Genomic DNA, 12,541 nt, shown 5'->3' on the forward strand with positions numbered 1-12,541 from the left:
AGTGTTTATAGGAAGGTCCATAATCAGGATCCTTTGTGGTTTGAAGGCAACTTTAATCACTCATGGGATTATAGATTCATAGTGGGAAAGAGGCTTCGCAATTACTCAGGTCAACTCCTTCATTTTCCAGATAACAAAACAGTCACAGGAAGGTAAGCAATTTACCCAAAATAACACAGAAAATATAGAAAACAGGCAGCTAGGTGGCCCAGTGGATAAAGAGACAGACCTGGAGACAAGATGTCCTCAGTCCAAATCTGGCCTTAGAAACTTCCTACCTGAGTGACCCTAGACAAGTCATTTAACCCAATTGTCTAGCCCTTTCTGCTCTTCTGCTTTGAAACTGATACTTAGACATGACTATAAGACAGAAGGTAATAGTTAAAAAAAGAAAAGGAAAGGAAATATAAAAAAGCCAGGATTCCAACCCAGAACTAGTCACCCTATCTACTATACCACACTACCTCTAATGATATTATCAATCCTGTACCTACCATGTGCCCAGGACTTCTTAGGGAACAATGGGAGACAAAAAGTCATCTTATTCCCTGGAGAATGAGATTGGAGAAATGAAACACATAAAAAAAACAGATGAAGAACAATTCAAGACAAGTAGAGAACTCATTGCTTTTCAATTTGTAGAAGAGATCAAAAGTATCATAAGAGTTCATTTACAGCAGAAATCAGTAAGGGCTCCTAGAGTGCTCACTTACATCATGAACCTGCAGAAAAGACATTCCAACCACTGTAAAAAAGAAAAAATCATAGCAGGTCCCTGAAAAATAGAGAAGGAGTCCCTTTAAGCCTAACCATTTTCCCATATCTTCCAAAGCCACCCTCTAGGCGTGAGAGAGTAGCTAAGGCTCAGGTTCTCTCATAAATCTCGTCTCCCCCAACTTTCCAAGGGAAATATCATCATTGACACCAAAAAAATCCACATCTCAGAAAGGCATTCCATCCTAATCACTCAGGGCTGGGGGAGGCCCTTCTTAATATTGTTTTAATGTGATGGGGCTTGAAGAAATTTACAATATCCTTGATTGGGTTAAAATTCCAACAATCAGGCTAAGGGCCCCTGCTTTGACATTTAGAGCAAGAAATGCTTAAGCTCTCCTCCTTTCTCCCTAAGGAGACATGTGATGACCTAGAATTCCAGCCTAAGTCAATTACTCCTTGGGACCATCTGAGATAGGCAGAAAATCATTACTAGCAGCCAGCTGCAAAGCAAATTTGTCAGTAGATAACTGTGGATGAGATTACTTGTAAGAGCCTTGTCACTCTGAAATTCTATTTATGAACCATATTTATTACTTTAGTAGTTATCAGTGGATGGGAGTTTGGGTTTTTTCTCCCCTCTCCCTCTAGCATATAACAAGAGGGGGAGGGAATAAGCATTTATATAGAACCTATTACACATTCAGGTGTTTGAATCTGGGTAGTTAGGTAGCATAGTGGATAGTGCCAGAACTCAAGTCAGAAAGACCCGAGTTCAAAAGTGATCTCAGACACTTACCAGCTGGGTGACCCTGGGCAAGACTTTAACCCTGTTTGCCTCCATTTCCTGGTCTATAAAATGAGTGAGAAAAGAAACGGGAAACCACTCCAGTATCTTTGCCAAGATAACCCCAAATGGGGCCACGAAGAGTCAGACAGGACTGAAAAATGACTCAACGACAGCATTCCTGACTCCAGGCTCACTGAGTCACCAACTACCCATGGGATATACCTACAGACCTAGCAAAAGCTAGGCTCTGAGTTCATCTGAGCAGATACACTCTTTATTTATCTGGGCAGGTTATGAGCCTGGAATCTCAGGGAATCATTTCCTAGGCATGCAGTGGGCATCCAATAAAATAGATCCATAGGCTGAAGAGACGGTGGCTTAGATGGAAGTGACTTTCCATAAAGAAACAGGATATCCAGGGCTGGCATTTCAAGAATGCAGAATGCAGTCTCATGGAGATCTGATGTTGGAAAAACAAAGAAGGAAAGTTCATAACCTCCTGACAGCATCTCCTCTCATCCCAGAAGTACAAAAATTGAAGCAATAAAATTATCTTGGTGAATGACTAGGACCAATGGTGACATGAGGCCCTTTAGTGCCCAGTTAAACCCGATGAGGATAAAATGATTCAGATAAAAATATCTCTGGCATGGAGCAGATTTTGGAAAGGGAGGAAGGGGGCTTCTTCATCCTACAGCCACGTCCTTGGGCATGTGTTGGTATTGGCCTGTCAACACATTCCGGCTTTGCAGGAAACATCATTTAGGCGCTCTTCAGGTAAGATAGCAGGAACCATGACCTGTGCTCCCACGCCTGTGTTAGAGTCCTTGCCCTTTCTCTCCCCTGGGTTGTGACCCAATAACTTGCCTCCTTCCCCCAAGTTTTGGCCCCAGCTAAACTTCTCAGCATTTCACAAGAGACAACTGAAGGTCTAAGAAGTTCAATTGACTAACCTAATGTCACTCACTTGAATCAATAGTCAAAAGAGACCAGAGGTCCAGTTAAACATACATTTGATGCTAGGCACTGGGAGGGGATGTAAAAGAAATAAAGACACCATCTCTCCCTTTTAAGAGTTTGGACTGCAGAGGGAAAGATAGGTGATTGACACTCGGTCATTTGTCTAGAAAGTCTAAGCAGCTAGGGGTCGTCAGTTCAAATCCTGCCTCCAAAGCTTATTAGCCATGCAATTCTGCCCAAGTCATTTAACCTAATTAACCCAGTCGGCTTGATTTTCCTCACCTATGAAATTAAGCCAATATTAGCTCCTACCATAGGTTTTATATAAATATTTGCTATTATTATTAGTTATTGGGAATATTGTGAGTTATTAAAAGAGGGAAGCTGGGTAGCTCAGTGGATTAAGAGCCAGGCCACTGAGGAGATTCCAGATCTCCTCAATGGTATATTGTTGTATTGGAGTAAACCAAACAGTGAGCACCCACTTCACAGAGGATATCTAACTTGTCTCTACTCCCTTCACTCATTTTTAGCACAGGAGTGCAGGCTAGAGCATGGCACAAGCAACTTGCCCATCAGATAGATGCTGAAGGGTTGATGCCTGTTGGCCAGGGGAACCTCAGAGCCTTGTTTCTTCCTCTCAAGAGCTGGAGAGAAGGACCAATCCCAACAGTCCCTTCACAAGCAAAGTGCCTCCTGACCCTCCTTCTACCCAGGGAATGCTACTCCCAGCATGATCTATGGGAAAGACTCTTCTGTTTCTACTTCTCTCCAGCTGTCCTGTCTGACCTGAGAGCTGTGTCCTACCATAATATTCCCATCTTCCTTTCAAACTGAGCTGCTGAAAACTGTCCTATACTGTCTCCCGGGAGTTGTAGGTCCAAAAAGAAAAAACCTTTGACAAAAATGTCATCTTTCCTTTGAATTATTATTATCAAAATAAGTGCTACAAACAATAATTATTATAAGATCTCAGAAAATAGGAAAGGTCAGTTTGGGCTCCAGATGTCAGCAAAGACCTAGTGGAGCAAAAGAGATGTGAGCTGAATCTAAGAGGATTTTAAAAGAGGCAGAAAAGTAGGAAAAATTCACCCCAAAATCAGGAGGACCTGAATTCAAATCTGACCTCAGACATTTATTAGCTGTGTGATTCTGGGCAAGTCATTTAACCCTGATTGCCTCAATTTTCTCATCTGTAAAATGAACTGAAGAAGGAAATGGCAAACCACTCCAGTCTCTTTGTCAAGAAAAACCTGAATGGAGTCCAAAAGCGCCAAACATGACTAAACTGACTAAACAACAAACAGCAAAAATGAAAGCTATTCCAGACAGAAAAAGGTAAAACTTAGATTCTAGAATGAGCTTGGGTGTGTAGGAAGAACTGTGTACCTGTCATATTTCCCCAGTCCTTCAGTTCCTCCAAGCCCTGCCTAACTCTCCTCCTGAAGACCAAGAATCAGGTTTAGACCTATGTCCATGATTACCTGCCAGCTCTAACTACCAACAGGCCTAGTCTAAAGCAATCCTTCACCTGAACAGATTTGCCACCTAACTCCTAAGCTTAACCCATGCCCCCTGACAACACCCCTCAAACTCCATATTTCCTCCTAAGACTTTGATGGATCACTTCTCCTTCCCTCAATGGGACTATCTAAAAACCAGTGCTGGCTAACTATAGTCAGAACTATGTTTCCTCATCATATAAAATGATGGGGTTGAATAAGGCAACCTCTAAGGCCCCTTCCCATTCTATCTCTATGGACTTATGAGCCTTGGGGCTGCCTTGATGACTTAGATGGGTAGGATAGGGACAGGTTAGGGAAGATCTGAGGACTATGCTTCCTCCCTAATAGTCTAGCAATCCAACTTGAAATTTTAGCTACTTTTCAAATTTCCTTTTCATGCTTCTTCAAGAATTCCAAGCTCTATTATATGACATGAGTTTTTAATTTGAAAATTAATTTCTTTAAGGAATGAAGTTAGACTAAAAGGAGAGTGGGAATGGGAAAGAGAAAGTGGGGACCCATAAAAAGCCTAAAGGAAATTACTTCAACACACTGGGTTCATTTAGGAAGCATCTCTCTCTTAATTAGCCAGAGGGTTTTTAGTGTCTCTTGAAGCCTTCCATGGCAATCAGGGCTGCCACAGTGATTGTAACCACAAGTCAGGGTAGAACAGATCAACAGAAGATTCTCTACCCATAATCCAAAGCCAAAGAGAGATTCCGTTGCCCCTCTGGAAAATATTAGAACCACATAAAAAATAATGTAGTCAGTAGACACCCAGGAATGAATATGAGATCCCCCCTAAAAGATTTTAATTTATGTAAACCAGCAGGTCATGGGCTAAACCACAAAGGCCCCTGAGGGTCCCTGAGGCCTTTCTACTCTTTGATTTCACTTAGTTTTTCCCTTCCATAAGTCAATTTCAAAGGGCAAAAGCTGAGCATGCTCCATTTACCTATGGACCATAGTTCAGAAAAAACCTGGGTTTGGAGGCTGAGTCTTTCCTCAATATTTTTACAGCCCTACTCTTCTTCTGCCTGTTCCCCTCTTTTTTCTTCATCATCCCCTTCTCTAAAAACCTCTGGATCTGGAATCTTATAAACCTAGAAATATCTAGCTTTCCCGGCTGTGATACCAGAAAAGCAAAAGCTAATCAGACTTAAGTGAGCAGGTCCTCAATCTATCCCTGGAAAAATATCTGGTTACATTCCACTTCTCTAAGCTGCCCTAATACAAAAGCAACAACAACAAGTATAGAAATTCCAACATGCCAAGTGCTTTGCAAAGTTAAGTGCTTGAGATATAAAGAAAGCCCCCCCCCAAAATAGCCTCTGCCCTCAAAGAGTTTACAATCTAATGAGGGAAACAACAAACAAATAACTATGTACATGTAGGTCATACACAGAGTAAATCAAAGGATGGATGACATGAAGATGGAACCAGATATCACATCCATAAAGTGGCAAGGTACTAGTGAAAAGATGTGCCAAGTCTGGAGAATAGCTTCTCCCAAGAGCATCATGGAACCTCCTCCTGCCATGGCCTGAAGACTTTTTGGCCCAAGTCTTGTTGGTGGAATCCTTGACTATATAACTCCCCTAATCTCTTCCATTCTATTTTGGAGGTATCAATCCTGAGCCCAAGCTGGGCTGCCCTACTTTGGAAGTATGATCTGCTGCCCCAGTTGGAGGGGTGGGTGCTGCCATGGAATGTCTCTAGTTAAGCCATCTGACCTTCCTTAGGTGAACTAAATAAAAATGCTTGTTATTTTCAACAGTAACTGACCTTTCTGGATCCTCAGCAAAACCCATATAATTCCTAGCTATGGATTCCAACACCGAGTCCTAAATGAAAACTCTCATCAGAAGGCACTCTAGAAAACTAAGAGTAGAATAAAGGCATAAAGCGATGCTGAAAGACTGAGACCAATTTTCTTTTTTGCTGATACTTTTGTATCATGAAAGAAGGAACTCTAAGAAGCAAAATGAATATACCCAGCATCAGGAAAACTGTATTTATTTTTTTTCAGTGTGCTTAACTTGGAGAGTACTTCTTCTTTTAAGACATGTATTATAAAGATGTAGAACTGGAAGGAACCTTAGAGCTCATCTTGTCCAACTCTTTCATTTTACAGATGAGAAAACTGAACTAAACAGTTAAGTGACTTGTCCAGGGACATATAATTAGTAAGTGTCTGAGTCTGGATTTGAACTCAAGTCTTTCTCCAAGTCACTGCCTCTGATATTTGTTGACTTGAAGTTAATAAAAATATGAGACTTAAAGTGTAACTTCTATGAAAGCCCATCAATTTTGGACTATCAGGAGTAAGAGAGCTCAAGCTTTGTATTAAGCAGGCTGATATCTCATAATGGTTCCACATAGAAACCAAACCCAAGGCAGTGGGTTTCCAAAGTTTAAAGTCCAAGCTGGTAAGAGGAACCTGGCGATTTGAGCTGTGTTTCTTTCAGCTCAAGCCCCAGGCTGAAAGCAAATGTTAGTGGGTCGTGAACCCCCCCATGACCTAAAACAAAAGTCTTAAAGAGAGAGCTAACACAGCTGAGTTTCCTCCAGCTCCAGCAAGGAGCCGGCAAACATTCTTACACTGAAATGTGATCCAGATGCAATCACATTCTGGGGCAACATCTGGTCCCAGGAGGGTATGATTCCCACCCAACAATGGGCAAAAATTCCATTGGTATTAATAAAAGATGGCAACTCCACAATGAAGGAAGCACGAACAGGGCGCAGGTTTGCAACTGACCACTAGCCCAGCTCCTGGGTACCTTTTGGACAGAACATGCTGGCTATGAGAAGAGTCTGTTAGCATGATAAAGACTAATGAAGGTGTAACACGATAGGCAAAGTAGCAAACGCCCGGCCATTCCTAAGGCAAAGGCAACATACGGCAGTCACCCATATGCACACACCTCAGTGTGCTCTGCCCCATAAATCTGAAAACAGCTTCAAGACAGGTAGGAAACTCGACTTGAAAAATGAAATTCTGCAAAATTTTACTATGGGGAAAAGTAACTTGCAACAGAAACATGGTCCCCGATGGAAAATAATCATCTCGAGCTTGGCCTACAGATGTGCAAAATGGTTTCAGATATGCAAGTTCTCACTTTTAAGAGAAGCATATTCTATGAGAGACACCCCCCACCCGACATAAAAAATAGACCACCCTTCTCAACCCCCCCATAAGTTAAAGTTGCCATCTGACCAACCGGTGTCTTTCCCTCAAGCCTCCCATTCAGGGTGGCCATTAAGAAGGCTCATGTTAAAGTCCTAGTTCTCCCTTTCTGAGATGGCAATTAGTCTCATTATATTTTTATTTCCCCATCGGTCAAATAAGTGGTCTCACTCATAAGTGTTTGGAGGGAAGTCCCCAATAGGCTAGCCTCTGGGATTCACTTGGTGAAGAAGAGGATAAACTAGGCAGGCACATCAAATGGATCAGATAAGCCAGGGTCTAAAGTGACCTTTGCATGTTTATCGAATCCACATCTGACAGCAAGGTAAGCAGGGAAGTCTGGCTAGACAGTCGGACGGTCGAAACAAGGGTCCTGAAAGGGCCAGAAGCAAGTCAGGATGTGGGGAATTTGCCAAAGTCCTTGCAGGGGGCATTTGAGGGCAAGCAAACTTCAGAGGAGAACAAAGCTAAAATTGGTACGGAGGGACCAGGCGAATAGAAAGCTAAGAGACTGAGTCTGAGCAACCAGTCAGTTAGTATTTGTTAAGTATGACTATGTTCCAGGCCATGTGCTAGCAATTAAAGGGGAGGAAAAGTCCCTGCCCTCAAGAAGCTTACATTCTAAAAGGCAAAGGCCAAGGTTGGTTGACTTTGAAGATGTAAGAGCTGCATTTTGTATTCATAAAAATAGAGCAGCCACATCCTTTACCTGAGAGAGAATGGCTGCTGCCTATAGCTCCAACATAATGCTTACAGTAAACACAATACTCCATCTCTCAACTCCAAGCATTTTCACTGCCCATCCCTTAGGGTGGAAACTCTCTACCTCCTCATCTGTACCTTCTGGATTCCCTGGCTCTGTTCAGATCTCAGCGAAAGCCCCATCCTCTTTAAAAAGTCCTTTCTTATCCTTAATGCTAGTTCCTTCCCTTCATTGATTGTCTCCAATTTATCCTGGCTTTCCATGTGTGGAGAGACAGAGACAGACTGAGACAGAGACAGAGACCCAGAGAAAGACAGAGATAGAGAGATTTCTATGTGTGTGAATATGCACACACACACACACACACACACACACACACACACACACACACACACACTACTTGTACCATTTGGTTATAGGAGAAACACATCCAAGTTTGTGGCAGGGCCTTACCCCAAGAATGGGAGACTCAAACTTCATTCCATCCAAAAGTTAAAAAAAAAAAAGAATTGTATTTGAAGAGTTTTAAGGTGGAATAACCTGGGGGATAACTGGATAGCCTTGATGCTGACGGTTTAGCCTGGGGGCTAATGGAGTAGCCTAATGGGTGCTGGAGTGGCAATTCCAGGTGTGGAATAACAGCAGCTCCATAGTCCTAGGCTGATGGGGTAGCCTCTGAGCTGGTGATAAAAGAATAGTTAATAGAGTAGCCGAATGGGTAGTAGTAGTCTCTGGGTAACTGGGGATGACGATTGTCTTTGTGCGTTTTCATCTATGGTGTATAGATGAGTGTGCACAAAGACATTTGTGCGTGAAGGAGATTTAAGTGGAAAAGTCGGTGCACAGAGACAGTCCCACTCTCTCGGCGTTGGAAGCCTGGGTCCAATGGCATGAAAAGTCATTACACCTGGAGACTTCCTCAGCTGCATTGGATGGCCATGTTGTCTTTTGTGCTCCAACACGCCCTAAGCACTCCACAGTGCTTTGCTGCGTCACCATCTCAGCCATTGAACCTTCTTATTGGTTTCCTCCGTCTGTTCAGCCGAAGCAGTCTTCACATGCTGGGTGAGCAAAGACCTGCTTCACCAGGGGTCAATGACCCGATGGCTACCCTCACAAGGTTTAGCCGGCCTGTCAAAGCCGTTGCCCGGGGTGTGGCCGCTGCCACATGCTAGCAGCTACTGGGAGCCACAAGTGAGAGCTGGGTGTCAGGTGAGGGTCAGAGGCTGGAGAGCTGCCCTAAGAGGGCATGACAAGCCCTCCATACCAGAGATACTACCCCTCCCTGAGCACCCCATACACCCCAGCCTAATGGGTGATGGAGTGGAAACCCCAGAGGTGGAATAGTAGCTCCATAGCTTTGGAGCTCTCTGCATGGTGGAGTAGCCCAAAAGGTGTGGAGTAGCAGCCCCAGGTGTGGATCAGGGTTTGCATATTTATTGAGGGTCTGGGAGCTTCCAGAGAAATCTCCACCTTTTCTCATTGCAAACCAAAAACCCTAGAAAATGGGCATGGCCGTATTCAGGTGGAGGTGTGGTTTGGGGTTTGACATGTATGTCATAGGGTAAAAAGAGCACGCACAAGTTTGGGGGATCTTTCTAGAGTGCCAGAGCCCTTAGTGTGCAAGTGCTATGTTCCCCCCATTTGTCCACCTTGTCATAATTTGTTAATGTGGGAGAGGTCTCACTACCCTTCTGGAATGAGAATATTGGGGGGGGGGGGGCAGGAAGAGAGGCTGGGAGGCGGCCCAGCAGATGACCACTACAAGTAATTAATTATGTCTAACAGTTCAAAACTAAAGTAAATAAAGAGCAATATGAGTAATTAATAAAACAGATTAGGCACAAAGTGGATGCCCAGTAGAGAACATTATATTTCTAATATACAAATATCATTCTATCCCATGAGAGAACCCTTCAAATATTTGAATACAGCTGCCATTTTCCTACCCTCACCCTCCAGCAAGTCTTCTATTATCCATCTTCATTTAGTTCCTTTGATCAAGCTTTACAAATATGGCAAATTCATGAGGCAGTTCTACAGTTAAGTTCCTCTAGGTCAGTGATGGCAAACCTTTTAGAGACAGAGTCCCATCCCACCCCATCCCCTAAACTGAGTGCCCTGCCTGCACAACCCAGAGATGACAGTCCACATCCCTCCCCTCCACCAAGTACAGGGCATACCCTGCTCACCCCACCTTACTCCACACAGGGGAGGGAGAAAGCACTCCCATTGGTCTGCTGGGCAGAGGGGCAAGTGAAGTGAAAAAATGTCATCAGGCATGGTGGAAGGGGGAGGGGAATAGTTCCACCTGAGTCCCTCTGCCTTTCTAATAACACACTCAGGGGAGGGGGGTGGCCACATGCCCATAGAGAGCACTCTGCATGCCATCTTTGGTACCTACACCATAGGTTCACCATCACTGCTCTAGGTTAAGAAGGTCTTAATCAGTTTTCTTTGTAATCTAATTTTATCTTATGCATTTAAAAACATTATTCTGAGAAGAAACCCATAAGGCTTCACCACAGACACTATTAAAGGGGTTCATGACACAAACCTCTGTGATTCATGCTCTCAAGTTTATGAGAATCTTACCTAACATCGGGTGAGCTTAAAACCTAGAAAAAGGTTGCTGATCTAATGTGTAGACCTATAAATTCATAGTTGTAGGGAACTGCCAATAAGGAAATGCCCTCTTTTTTTTTAAACCCTTACCTTTCATCTTGAAATCAATTCTGTGTATTGGTTCCAAGGCAGAAGAGCAGTAAAAGCTAGGCATGGGGGTTAAGTGACTTGCCCAGAGTCACACAGCTAGGAAGTGTCTGAGGCCAAATTTGAACCTATAACCTCCCATCTCTAGGTCTGGCTCTCAATCCACTGAGCTACCCAACTGCCCCCATATTCCCTCTATTAATACAAAATTTTAACTGTCATGCCACTAAGGTCTTAAAAAGATCCAAGGAGCAATGAGTTCCCTAAAGTCAAACAGCCACTGTGTTTATAGACTTGTAAATTATAAATTAATATATTATAAACATAGACTTAAATCTATGTTTCCTGACTCCTGAGGACTACTCTCTACCCACTAGACTACAGTGCCCCTCACTGGCCAAATTACTGAACCAAAATACGGCTGGGGATGGGGAGGTAAAGGAAGATAAATACTTTGCTTTCTAAGCCTAGCTTTTGTCTAAGCTGAAATTTATTTACATAGGAAATACATAACAGTTTGTGTTTCTTCAAAGACTTTAATGTGAAAAACTCACACAGCTCTGTGGGCTTTCTTTAGTGTTTGTTGTTGTCTGACTCTTTGGGGTTTTCTTAGCAAAGATATGGGAGTGGTTTGCCGTTTCCTTCTCCGGCTCATTTTACAGATGAGGAAATTGAGGCAACTAGGATTAAGTTACTAGCCCAGGGTCACACAGCTAATAGGGACTGAGGCCAGATTTGAATCCAGGTCTTCCTGACTCCAGGTCAGGAACTTTATACACTAGGCTACCCAGATACCTCTCTAATAATAGCTAACATTTATATAGTATTTTAAGGCTTTCAAAGCACTTTAGATCTGTTATCTCATTCAATCCTCGCAACAACACTAGAAGATAGATGCTATTAGTAATCTCAATTCTTTCAGATGAGGAGATCAAGGCAGGCAAGAAGTTAAGTGTCTTGACCAGGATCATACATCAGATGGTAAATGTCTATGGCAGGATTTGAACTCCAGTCTTCCTGACTCCAAGAGTGCTCTGCCACCATCCTGCCACAATCACCTCTTCTACCACATACAAGTGCTAATGTTTTACATAGATGTTTCCTGATAAGATGTAACTGATAAGAACAAACTGGGGCCTAAAAATGCCTTGTCAGTTAAATTCCTATTAGTCACACCACATTTTCAGAAATTACTCTAACATCGTCTCTCCCCACCACCCCAAACTTTACGTTAACTGATACCGTCAGTTGCCTACAGAATGTAATTTCCTGAGTTTTTTAGAATAAAATGGACCTGTAGGCTGCCTGCACAGAGAAGTCCTAGAAAAATAATAAAATCCAGATGGGAAAGGCATCTGATTTTTATTTGCAAATGGAGGAAAACATTATCTTAAGATATCCATCAATTGGCAACTAATTACATTTAATAAACCTGTTTCTTTCTGCTTGCCCTTGCTCAAAAAAAAATTCTCTCTTAATGTGCTAAAACATAGCTAAATAATCCACATCAGTCCCCAGACCAGTTTGGTTATAGTGATGGGCGAATGTCAGAATGCTAGCGTGAGGATTGACTGTCATAAAGCCCAACGGGTCATTTAGCATGATGATCAAACCAAAGGCAAATTCTCAAAATGAACACTCTCTCTGGGGAGACATCTCCTCTGCCCTGCTCTGAGAGAAACTACAACTGCTCCACTCTAGCCTGCTTCTCTGACCACGCAGCTCGCTGCTGAAGAGAAGTCTGGAATCCAGATTTGTCATGGGATGTGGATGGAAGAAAGAGTCGTTCACTTTGGGGCTCCTCTAATTTGCTGGTCGGCTTATCCCTGACTGTGCCTGGGCAGCATCATTATTTTCATTATGATTACTATTATGACTGTGTTTTTCATAGATCAAGATGCCAACAGACCTGCGATCTTGTCCTTGTGGACACTGCTTCCAACAACGCAGAAAGCAGTCCATCCATA

Source organism: Monodelphis domestica, chromosome 1, assembly GCF_027887165.1.
Source record: "Monodelphis domestica isolate mMonDom1 chromosome 1, mMonDom1.pri, whole genome shotgun sequence".
In the NCBI taxonomy this organism is placed as follows: Eukaryota; Metazoa; Chordata; class Mammalia; order Didelphimorphia; family Didelphidae; genus Monodelphis; species Monodelphis domestica.